Source organism: Strongylocentrotus purpuratus, unplaced genomic scaffold (genome assembly GCF_000002235.5).
Source record: "Strongylocentrotus purpuratus isolate Spur 01 unplaced genomic scaffold, Spur_5.0 spur5_scaffold_2, whole genome shotgun sequence".
Lineage (NCBI taxonomy): Eukaryota > Metazoa > Echinodermata > Echinoidea > Camarodonta > Strongylocentrotidae > Strongylocentrotus > Strongylocentrotus purpuratus.
This window is the reverse complement of record NW_022145605.1, coordinates 3,549,165-3,559,564: the sequence shown is the minus strand read 5'-3', so window position 1 is coordinate 3,559,564 and position 10,400 is coordinate 3,549,165. Positions and strand designations below refer to the sequence as shown.

Genomic DNA, 10,400 nt, shown 5'->3' with positions numbered 1-10,400 from the left:
TAATTATTTTTACCCCAGTTTAGGGAAGGATTTTAAAAAAATATTTATTTCTAATAGATCTAGAAAATGGCATACATTCTCAGATTTTATTGAATAATAATTTGCGAGTGTTTGTTTTGCGTGACAGCTAAATCATATGTGTGCTACTATGCTAATCAGCTAGGGAACCTACGTCCTTAAATCATAATTGACAGTAATGAGGATTAATGCCTCACAAAAGGGCACTAATATAGCTGATCGACACGATTTGTATCCTGGGGCCTCACAGTAACGAGGCCATTGCTTAGCCCCTGAATCATGACTGTACGCAGTGTTTGCTAGGGTACGCGGCCGCCCCCACAAATCCCCCAAAACGAAGAAAATGCAATACATTGTCAAAAATTCATTGCATTTTCCCCCGGCCCCCAACAGGAAAATTTCCTCTGTGTGGTCATGCCTTGAACCATAATGCATGGCCCTACAGAGGAATCTTTCCTGTTGGGGGCCGGGGGAAAATGCAATGAATTGTTGACAATTTATTGCATTTTCTTCGTGTTAGGGGATTTGTGGAAGGGGCCGCGTTCCCTAGCAAACACTGCGTATAGTCATGATTCAGGGGCTAAGCAATGGCCTCGTTACTGTGAGGCCCCAGGATAAAAATCGTGTCGATCAGCTATATATTAGTACCCTTTTGTGAGGCATTAATCCTCAGTACTGTCAATTATGACTTAAGGACGTAGGTCCCTTAGCTGATTAGCATAGTAGCACACATATGATTAAGCAGTCACGCAAAACAAACACTCGCAAATTAATATTCAATACAATCTGAGAATGTATGCCATTATCTAGATCTATTAGAAATAAATGATTTTTTAAAATCCTTCCCTAAACTGGAGTAAAAATAAATATTCCACCATTATGACCAACAGTGTAAATCTCATTTTTCCAAAAAAGAGATGGTTGTTTGGTCTTGTTTATAGTTTGGGTGTTTATTTGGGGGTTCAAAATAGTTGAATTATAGTTAGAATTAAAATAAAACAACAAAAACAATAAAATACATAAATTAAAAAACAAGGAAATACATAAGAAATTATCAAATCAATAGATAACATAAGGAATAACACCGCTCTTCCAATTTTTTGTTGATAATATTATTCCAAATGGTCTAAAGAATATATGTAATGAAAACTAATGTATTAATATGAAGAATATATGATGTATGGGTAAAAATGTGAATTTTATGACCTTATTAGCATAAATTACCATAAATATGCAAATGAGTGAATTTTTCAAAAAATGTATTTACCATAGTATTCTATACACTTCACTTGACATGTGTGCAAATTTTTGCGGCGATCGGTCATTTCACGGCCGAGATCTTGAGTGGGGGGGGGCATAATGCCCCCCCCCCCCCCGGCCTTACTTAAGACCTCAAATAGCCCGGCCTTATTAGGGTTAAACTTGCAGTTTCATTGCTAGCCATTCTCCCATTGGAGTTGCCATTTGTATAAAATAGTGATGTCAGAGTAGTATATTTTCTTTAACCTGCATACAGCGGATAATATTTGCATAACGACTGGGTATTGAACATCTAGAGACAAATTTCATAATTCACATCTCCCAAGATCATAAATAGCTTCTTTTTTCCCCTTTTAAAGAATACTTCCACTTGTGAATCACAGAATGCATGCTGGTGAATGAATGAATAAATTATAATTGCTTCTTTTCGTAAAGTAATCAAAATGACCCCGAATATCCACAGATCTTCAAAACATGAAGAGGTCCCACTTTGTACATGTTGAACTTATCATTCCTAGGAGGTGCTACATAAAATAACCTTTGTTCCCCTTTTGAAAGAATATATTCCACCTGTGTATCATGGAGTTCACTGCTTGTGCATAAATGAATAATGATTACTTAACTTCCATGAGCACGTATCCAGTATTTTCCTCCGTGTTTTTCACAATTTGGTCTGCAGTGACCTTTATCTGCTCATGCTCAGACGGCTACAGCTGTGAACTGGCTTATTCAACGCATTTGTATCTGTACAGTGCTTAGATACGAATTATTTCTTTTATCTGTTACGAATAATTGCCTATAAAAAGTCAGAATGCAAATCGCATATTTTTCGATGTAAGAACAAAGTGATATTCTGAAAGCGATAAGAATCTCATTTGGGGGGAGCGTGTGAATGCCACTTATATGTATACTGTATACTCAGACTATCACTATGAACATGACTGACAAAGAAAGCGGACAAAATATACAGTTCCTCAGGTAGACAAAGGAACATCCCTTCACTGCTATTATGTAAAAATGTGTAGAACAGGTGTCACATGCATATTCACCCTTTTACATAATAGCAGTGAAGGGATGTTCCTTTGTCTACCTGAGGAACTGTATATTTTGTCCGCTTTCTTTGTCCGTCATTTTCATAGTGTATGGACCCTTTCACAAAGGATTCATGCTCAGACAGATGCCTATCGGCTACCATGCTGTCTCTACTTTCATAACAAAACATCTAGATCACTAAACTATCCCAGGCAAGTAAATGCTGTAACGCCCTCCTTAGGTCAATCATCAAAAGTGCGTTTAATTCACTTCCACTACAATGTTTTTCTTTTAAAAGTAGAATACAGAAAGCAATATGTTAATTGATTCCTGTTCTCTGTTCAATGTTTACCTTATTTGAACTCGTGTGTTTAAAAACTGGATCACAAAGGCTTTCAAGAAATGAATCTTATTATGTTGACAATATTATCACGTTCGGATTACATAATTTGTCATTGTCATGTTTGCGTGTTTCAAAGGTTAATGGCCATGGCGACTGAACTTTCCTTTAAGTTGATTTGGGGAAAGTGTTTGCGATCGTGATAACTTCCTAACTTGAGAGTATTTAATATATTTTTTCTTACAATATGCATCCAAAGTAACATTATTTTTTCTTCGATTTCGTCTGAAAATAATTGAAGGCTTGGATTATTATCAAAAAGGCGATTTATTTTTCTAGTTCAATTTAATTTTAGGAGCATGCGACTTCATAATAATTTATGTCATCAAAAATCTATCACGAGCTTGCATTAAAACATTTTTTTTAAAGTTTTGGAAGCATTCGAATTCGCGCCGGATGGACTGCAGTGAATGCCGCTAACGTATTTCAAACTTTAAAGAAACTCGCTATAATTTCCCGGTATAATTTGAATACAGAAATAAGAAAATTCAGTGTCACAAAAAGATCTGAATTGAAGTTCATGAGCAATAGGTTGTCAAAAGCTGCAGTAACTTGGATGTATATCGATGAAAACGACTGATGTTTTGACAAATTTGGTAGGGAAAACCTATACTATAGTTTGATTTGTTCACATTTTGTGTTGCTCTCTGCCCAGCCTCCGTAGAACTAATATATGTGTACTTTTTGCGACTAAAGTTAAAGGGATAGTCGAGTTCTGTCTTCATAGCAATTTTAGGTTCTACAAGGGCACTATAAATGTCATAGATAAGAATAAGAGCAATAACCATGCACTTTGAAGGCATTTGCGGTCTGAAACAGAACTTAACTATCCCTTTAAATTGGTAATCCTTATTTTTTGAAAGGCGTTTTTTCATACCTTCGAATTATATTTGGGGATTTGCAAAATAATACAACAGAAAGGTTTTTACCTACCTTTGCTCGTTTATTCATGACCATTTTTGGTAGAATTGCATTACTTATTTTTACTTTTATGACTCAAATTTGAGTAATTTTGTCTTGTCTTTTTCGAACAGCTAAATAATTAGGTTAAAAACAAGACCTACCAATGATACCCAATGTTTGCCTAAGCCACCATAGCTCAGTGGTAGAGCACTGGTCTTGTAAACCAGGGGTCGTGCGTTCAAATCTCACTGGTGGCTTAAATTGGTAAACCTTATTTTTTGAAAAGCGTTTGTATTATTGGGGGATTTATAGAATGATACAACAGAAAGGTTTTTATCTACCTTTGCTCGTTTATTCGAGACCATTTTTGGTAGACTTGCATTACTTATTTTTACTTTTATGACTCAAATTTGAGTAATTTGTCTTGTCTTTTTCGAACAGCTTAATAATTTGGTTTGAAATAAGACCCACCAGTGATACCCACTGTTTGTCTAAATTTCACATATTTTATGTTTTAAAAGGACACTAGAAATGTCACGGATAAGAATAAGAGCAATAGCCATGCACTTTGAAGGCATTTGCGGTCTGAAAACAGAACTCAACTATCCCTTTAAAGCAGTGGCGTACCTGGGGTACTCCGTCAGGGGGGGGGGGGGGCAAGCGACCGAAACAAACAAAAAAGGCGATGCTAATTTTCACTTCTGGCGAGCGAGCGAGCGAGCGAGCAAAAAAAAATCTTGAAGTAACGTTTGGTATATAAACTGGTATTGTTGCAAGTTGGGGGTGGGAACATTCACTTGTTAGCGACGTTAATTTCATTTTTTTGCAAACTAGTGTAGCGAGCAAGAAAAAAATCACTTCTTTTTTAATAATTGCCACTTAAACTTGGTTCAATTGTCCCATGCAGGGCGCGGGAACAATATTGTGTTTAGGGTGATTTTATACCCATTTTAGCTAGCGAGCGAAAATACATCTTTCTCTCAATGAATTGCTATATAAAATTTGTTTCATTGTTGCAGGTAGGGGGCGGGCACAATCGTGTTTAAGGCAATGTCAATCCCATTTTGGCGGGCAGGCAACCCCCTACATTTCTCTTTTTAATGATATTGTAGCAGGTTAGTGGTGGGCACATAATTCCACGAGCTAGCGAGCGTAGCGAGCGAAAAAAAAAAATCACTTTTCTTTTATAGGGAAAATATGGTATATAAACTTGGTTTAATTGTTCCATGTCAGGGACGTGATTATTAACAGCGGTGTTATTTCTATTTTGGCGAGCGAGCGTAGCGAGCGAGCAAAATTTTTGTAATGATAATTGGTTCATAAATTTCAGATTTTTTTGTTGCAGGGCAGGGCTTACACAATCATGTCTAAGGTGATGTTAATTCCGTTTTGGCGAGCACGAGCACACCAAAACTTCTTTGAATAACGTTTCGTACATAATTATTAACTGGTTGTTGCAGGTTGGGGAGGGCACGTTAGCGGTGTCAATTCCATTTTGGCGAGCGAGCATAGCGAGCAAGCAAAAAAAAAAATTTTTCTTTTAATAGAAATTAATAAATAAACTTGTTTTTATTGGAGCAGGTCAGGATGGACGCAATCGCGTTTAACGCGATTCAATTCCTTTTTGGCGAGAGGGCGAAAAAACTCTTCCATTTTTAATGATATTGTTGCAGGTCAAGGGTGGGCACAATAATTGTTTCCAAAGCAATGTCTATTCATTTTATTCGCGAGCGAGTGTAGCGAGCGAGAAAAATGAATTAGTCTCTTTTAGTAACATTTGGTACATATATTGTGTGTTATTGTTGCCATGGTTGCAGGTCGGGGCCCGTCGGGGCAGGCACAATTGTATTCTAGGCAATACTAATCCTTTTCTTTTTTCAGGGGGACGAGGAAGTGAAAACATTTAATACAAAATAGGCTAGCAAGCAGTTCGCGCCAGCGAAGAGTTTCAAATTAGTTATATCACTTATATTTTCCTATTTTCATTTGTTTTAATTTTTCAGGGCCGTATGCGGAATATTTTTCTGATGGGGGAAGGGAGAAAGATGCGTTAAAAGTTTTCGAAGAATCTCAAAAGCAAAAGGAGTGAAGGGAGTTCGAGCGACCGAACTGGTCATGAGGGTAATTTTGCATTTTCAAAAGTAGAATTGAAGGATTTGGTATAGGCCTACACTACATTTTCAGGAAAAAAACTGTACGATTTCAAAATATCTGGGGTCAACTGCCCCCCCCCCCCCCGGTGCTTACGGCCATGTTCTTTATTTTTTTCCCCATTTTTATTCCTTTCCTTTTCTTTTCCCTTTTTCTTCCTTTTCTCTTCTTCTTCCTTTTTTCTTTCCTTTTTTTCCTTTTTTCTCTTTCTTTCCTTTTTTCTTTCCTTTTCCTTTTTTCTTTTTCTTTCCTTTCCCTTTCTTTTCTTTTCTTTCCCCTTTTTCTTTTTTTCCCCTGGAGCCCGTCAGGGGGGCACTCTGCCCCCCTGCCCCCCCCATAGGTACGCCAGTGCTTTAAAGGCCAAGCCAACTGACGCTACTTTAGTTGGATTTTTCTTCAATTTCAGCTAAATACTGGACCTAAACTTGACTTTTCCCTATTCCAATCGTCTTTTGTTTTCGCCTCTTCGATAACTTTTCTCGCCATTACATTTTCACAAATTGAGTCCTCTACGTGCACCATAGCGTCATAGCCTGAAGTAAATGACTCTCTCCACATTGGCAATGCGATGTAGAATATAAAATCTCTTTTTTCGTGTATAAATTGGCAATTTTTCAAATGAAATTTTGCTGTTTCCTTTCACATTGTTTCATTAAATAACTAGTTTTTGTTCAAACTATGAAGGAGTGAACAAATAAAATAATATGTTGCCAATTTGAGACGAAAATACTAATTTATTTAGAAATTAAAAACATTCTGAACTGCTTTGTGCTAAATAACATTCTTAATGGCTTGGTGAAAAGGCCATGACTTAAATATTCTCTTCAGCTGATGACCGATAGAGCATTGCGTTATTTGAAATAGAACTTTCAGACTATTGTGCTCCCCGGTGGGGTCACTCAATGTGACTTCCGGACCGCATGACCGTTACCAAAATCGCGGAAAAAGGGGTCAATTTCAAGCAATGTCCGCGGACAAAATATTCCTCGAAATAAAGAAAATAGGGGGGCACAGGTGTCCCCGAAATTGATAAATAGGGGTCAGGAAAAGGGAAAAGAGAAAACCGGGAAGGGAAAAGAGAAAACCGGGAAGAAAAATTCTCGGAGCCGAGTCTTGTCCTTGAAATATGGTAAAATAGGGGTAAATTTTCGAAAGTGTCCTTACAATCTTATAAATAGGGGTATTCCAAAGTACGATTTTGTCCTTGTTTTGACGTAAAAAAGGGGGTTAAATTTCACAAAATGTCCTTGAAATTGACCGCAAAAGGGGGTTATATGCATTGGTGGTAACGGTCATACGTGTCACTCTTTGCAGGGGAGTGACCCCACCGGGGCTCCACTGCTCCTAGGCGATTAAGTTTAAGGAAGATGAAACTATTGAGAGTCAGTTAAACATAATTATCTTAAGATTAGCCTTATTTAATTAGGCCTATTTAGCAAAGACAACAATCTCTCTTAAACTTTGCAGTTTCATAGCTATAGCCATTCTCCCACTGGAGTTGCCATTTTTATAAAATAGTGATGTTAGAGTAATACTTCTTTGACCTGCATAAGTTGATAGGGTGTTGCATAATGACTGGGTATTGAACATCTAGAGACAAATTTCATTAGACCAATTCACATCTCCCAAGATCATAAATAGTTTTTGTTTCCCCCTTTTTAAAGAATATTTCCACTTGTGAATCACGGAATGCATGTTGATGAATGAATGAATAAATTATAATTGCTTCTTTTTGTAAAGTAATCAAAATGACCCCGAATATACCGGAGTGTTGTCAGTAGAGCGTCCGCCTCACAGCCGAGAGGTTGTGGGTTCGAACCCCGGCCGCGTCATACCAAAAGACGTTAAAAGATGGGAGTTGTTGCTACCTTATTTGGCGTTCAACAATAAGGGATAGAGCAACGTCGATCTGGCGCTGCTCAGTGGCTGCCGGGCTCACGATCAATTGGGCAAAAAGAATTTCCGTTTCGGTTTTATAAAATTTGGAGTGGACTATTAGCTATTATTATTATTATTATTATTATTATTATTATTAATATCCACAGATCTTCAAAACATGAATAGGTCCCACTTTGTACATGTTGAACTTATCACTCCTACAGCCATGGAGGTGCTACATAAATAACCTTTGTTTTCCCTTTTCAAAGAATATTTTCCACCTGGGTATCATGGAGTGCACTGCTTGTGCATAAATGAATAATGATTACAAAACTTCCATAAGCACGTATTCAGTATTTTCCTCCGTGTTTTTCACAATTTGGTCTGCAGTGACCTTTATCTGCTCATGCTCAGACGGCTGCAACTGTGAACTGGCTTATTCAACGCATTCGTATCTGTACAGTGCTTAGATACGAATTATTTCTTTTATCTGTTACGAATAATTGCATTTCAATAGTCAGAATGCAAATCGCATATTTTTCGATGTAAGAACAAAGTGATATTCTGAGAGCGATAAGAATCTCATTTTGGGGGAGCGTGTGAATGCCACTTATATGTATCTTACACTGTATACTCGGACTAGGGACCCTTCCACAAAGGATTCATGCCCAGACAGATGCCTATCGGCTACCATGCTGTCTCTACTTTCATAACAAAACATCTAGATCACTAAACTATCCCAGGCATGTAAATGCTACAACGCCCCTTTAGGTCAATTATCAAACGTGCGTTTAATTCACTTCCACTACAATTTTTTTCTTTTAAAAGTAGAATACAGAAAGCAATTTGTTAATTGATTCCTGTTCTCTGTTCAATGTTTACCTTATTTGAACTCGTGTGTTTAAAAACTGGATCACAAAGCTTTCAAGAAATAAATCTTATTATGTTGACTAAATAATATTATCACGTTCGGATTACATAATTTGTCATTGTCATGTTTGCGTGTTTCAAAGGTTGATGGCCATGGCGACTGAACTTTCCTTTAAGTTGATTTGGGGAAAGTGTTTGCGATCGTGATAACTTCCTAACTTGAGAGTATTTAATATATTTTTTCTTACAATATGCATCCAAAGTAACATTATTTTTATTCGATTTCGTCTGAAAATAATTGAAGGCTTGGATTATTAATTTTAGGAGCATGCTACTTCATAATAATTTATGTCATCAAAAATCCATTACGAGCTTGCATGGAAGCATTCGAATTCGCGCCGGATGGACTGCAGTGAATGCCGCTTACGTATTTCAAACTTAAAAGAAACTCGTTATAATTTCCCGGTATAATTTGAATACAGAAATAAGAAAATTCAGTGTCACAAAAAGATCTGAATTGAAGTTCATGAGCAATAGGTTGTCAAAAGCTGCAGTAACTTGGATGTATATCGATGAAAACGACTGATGTTTTGACAAATTTGGTAGGGAAAACCTATACTATAGTTTGATTTGTTCACATTTTGTGTTGCTCTCTGCCTAGCCTCCGTAGAACTAATATATGTGTACTTTTTGCGACTAAACTTAAAGGGATAGTCGAGTTCTGTTGCAGAGGGCGCTACAAAAAATAATTTTTTTGTGAGATAATGAAAAACTGAGTGTAAAATTTGAAAGAATATGATATTTAAATGACAAAATCATCTTTGTTTGAACAAAATCGGTTCAGAGACGGCTGAAGTATAACGATTTCTAATACTTGTGTACAATCACAAGTATTAAATATTTGAAAAAATTGAAAAAACCGTTGAAAAAAACGAAATAACGCCTTTTACGTCGTATTTCAGCCAATGCCAATGTTTTTTTTTGTTGGCATTTTCGTGTTGCTTATATTACGCACAACCAGCCGGTCCATGCATTGTTATTTTTAATTAAATAATTAATTAACGGTCACCGTGTTTTTTTTAAAGTGGAGCTGAATTGGTATGATCGTATTGGCTAAATTTCACACATGTCGGGGTCTAAAACTATCTTCATAGCAATTTTAGGTTCTAAAAGGGCACTATAAATGTCATTGATAAGAATAAGAGCAATAACCATGCACTTTGAAGGCATTTGCGGTCTGAAAACAGAACTCAACTATCCCTTTAAATTGGTAATCCTTATTTTTTGAAAGGCGTTTTTTCATACCTTCGAATTATATTTGGGGATTTGCAAAATAATACAACAGAAAGGTTTTTACTTACCTTTGCTCGTTTATTCATGACCATTTTTGGTAGAATTGCATTACTTATTTTTACTTTTATGACTCAAATTTGAGTAATTTGTCTTGTATTTTTCGAACAGCTAAATAATTGGGTTAAAAACAAGACCTACCAATGATACCCAATATTTGCCTAAGCCACCATAGCTCAGTGGTAGAGCACTGGTCTTGTAAACCAGGGGTCGTGCGTTCAAATCTCACTGGTGGCTTAAATTGGTAAACCTTATTTTTTGGAAAAGCGTTTTTTCATACCATCGAATTATATTTGGGGATTTATAAAATGATACAACAAAAAGGTTTTTATCTACCTTTGCTCGTTTATTCGAGACCATTTTTGGTAGACTTGCATTACGTATTTTTACTTTTATGACTAAAATTTGAGTAATTTGTCTTGTCTTTTTCGAACAGCTTTTATATTTTATGTTCTAAAAGGGCACTAGAAATGTCACAGATAAGAATAAGAGCAATAACCATGCACCTTGAAGGCATTTGCGGTCTGAAAACAGAACT

The 10,400-nt window shown here is 36.5% G+C and overlaps 2 non-coding genes across 2 annotated transcripts; both read left to right on the top strand.

The window, feature by feature from the left end:
- Positions 1–3,798: 3,798 nt before the first annotated feature.
- Positions 3,799–3,870, top strand: TRNAT-UGU. Its single transcript has one exon. It is a non-coding gene; the product is annotated as a tRNA-Thr (tRNA).
- Positions 3,871–10,027: 6,157 nt separating this feature from the next.
- Positions 10,028–10,099, top strand: TRNAT-UGU. Its single transcript has one exon. It is a non-coding gene; the product is annotated as a tRNA-Thr (tRNA).
- The last annotated feature ends 301 nt before the right edge of the window (positions 10,100–10,400 follow it).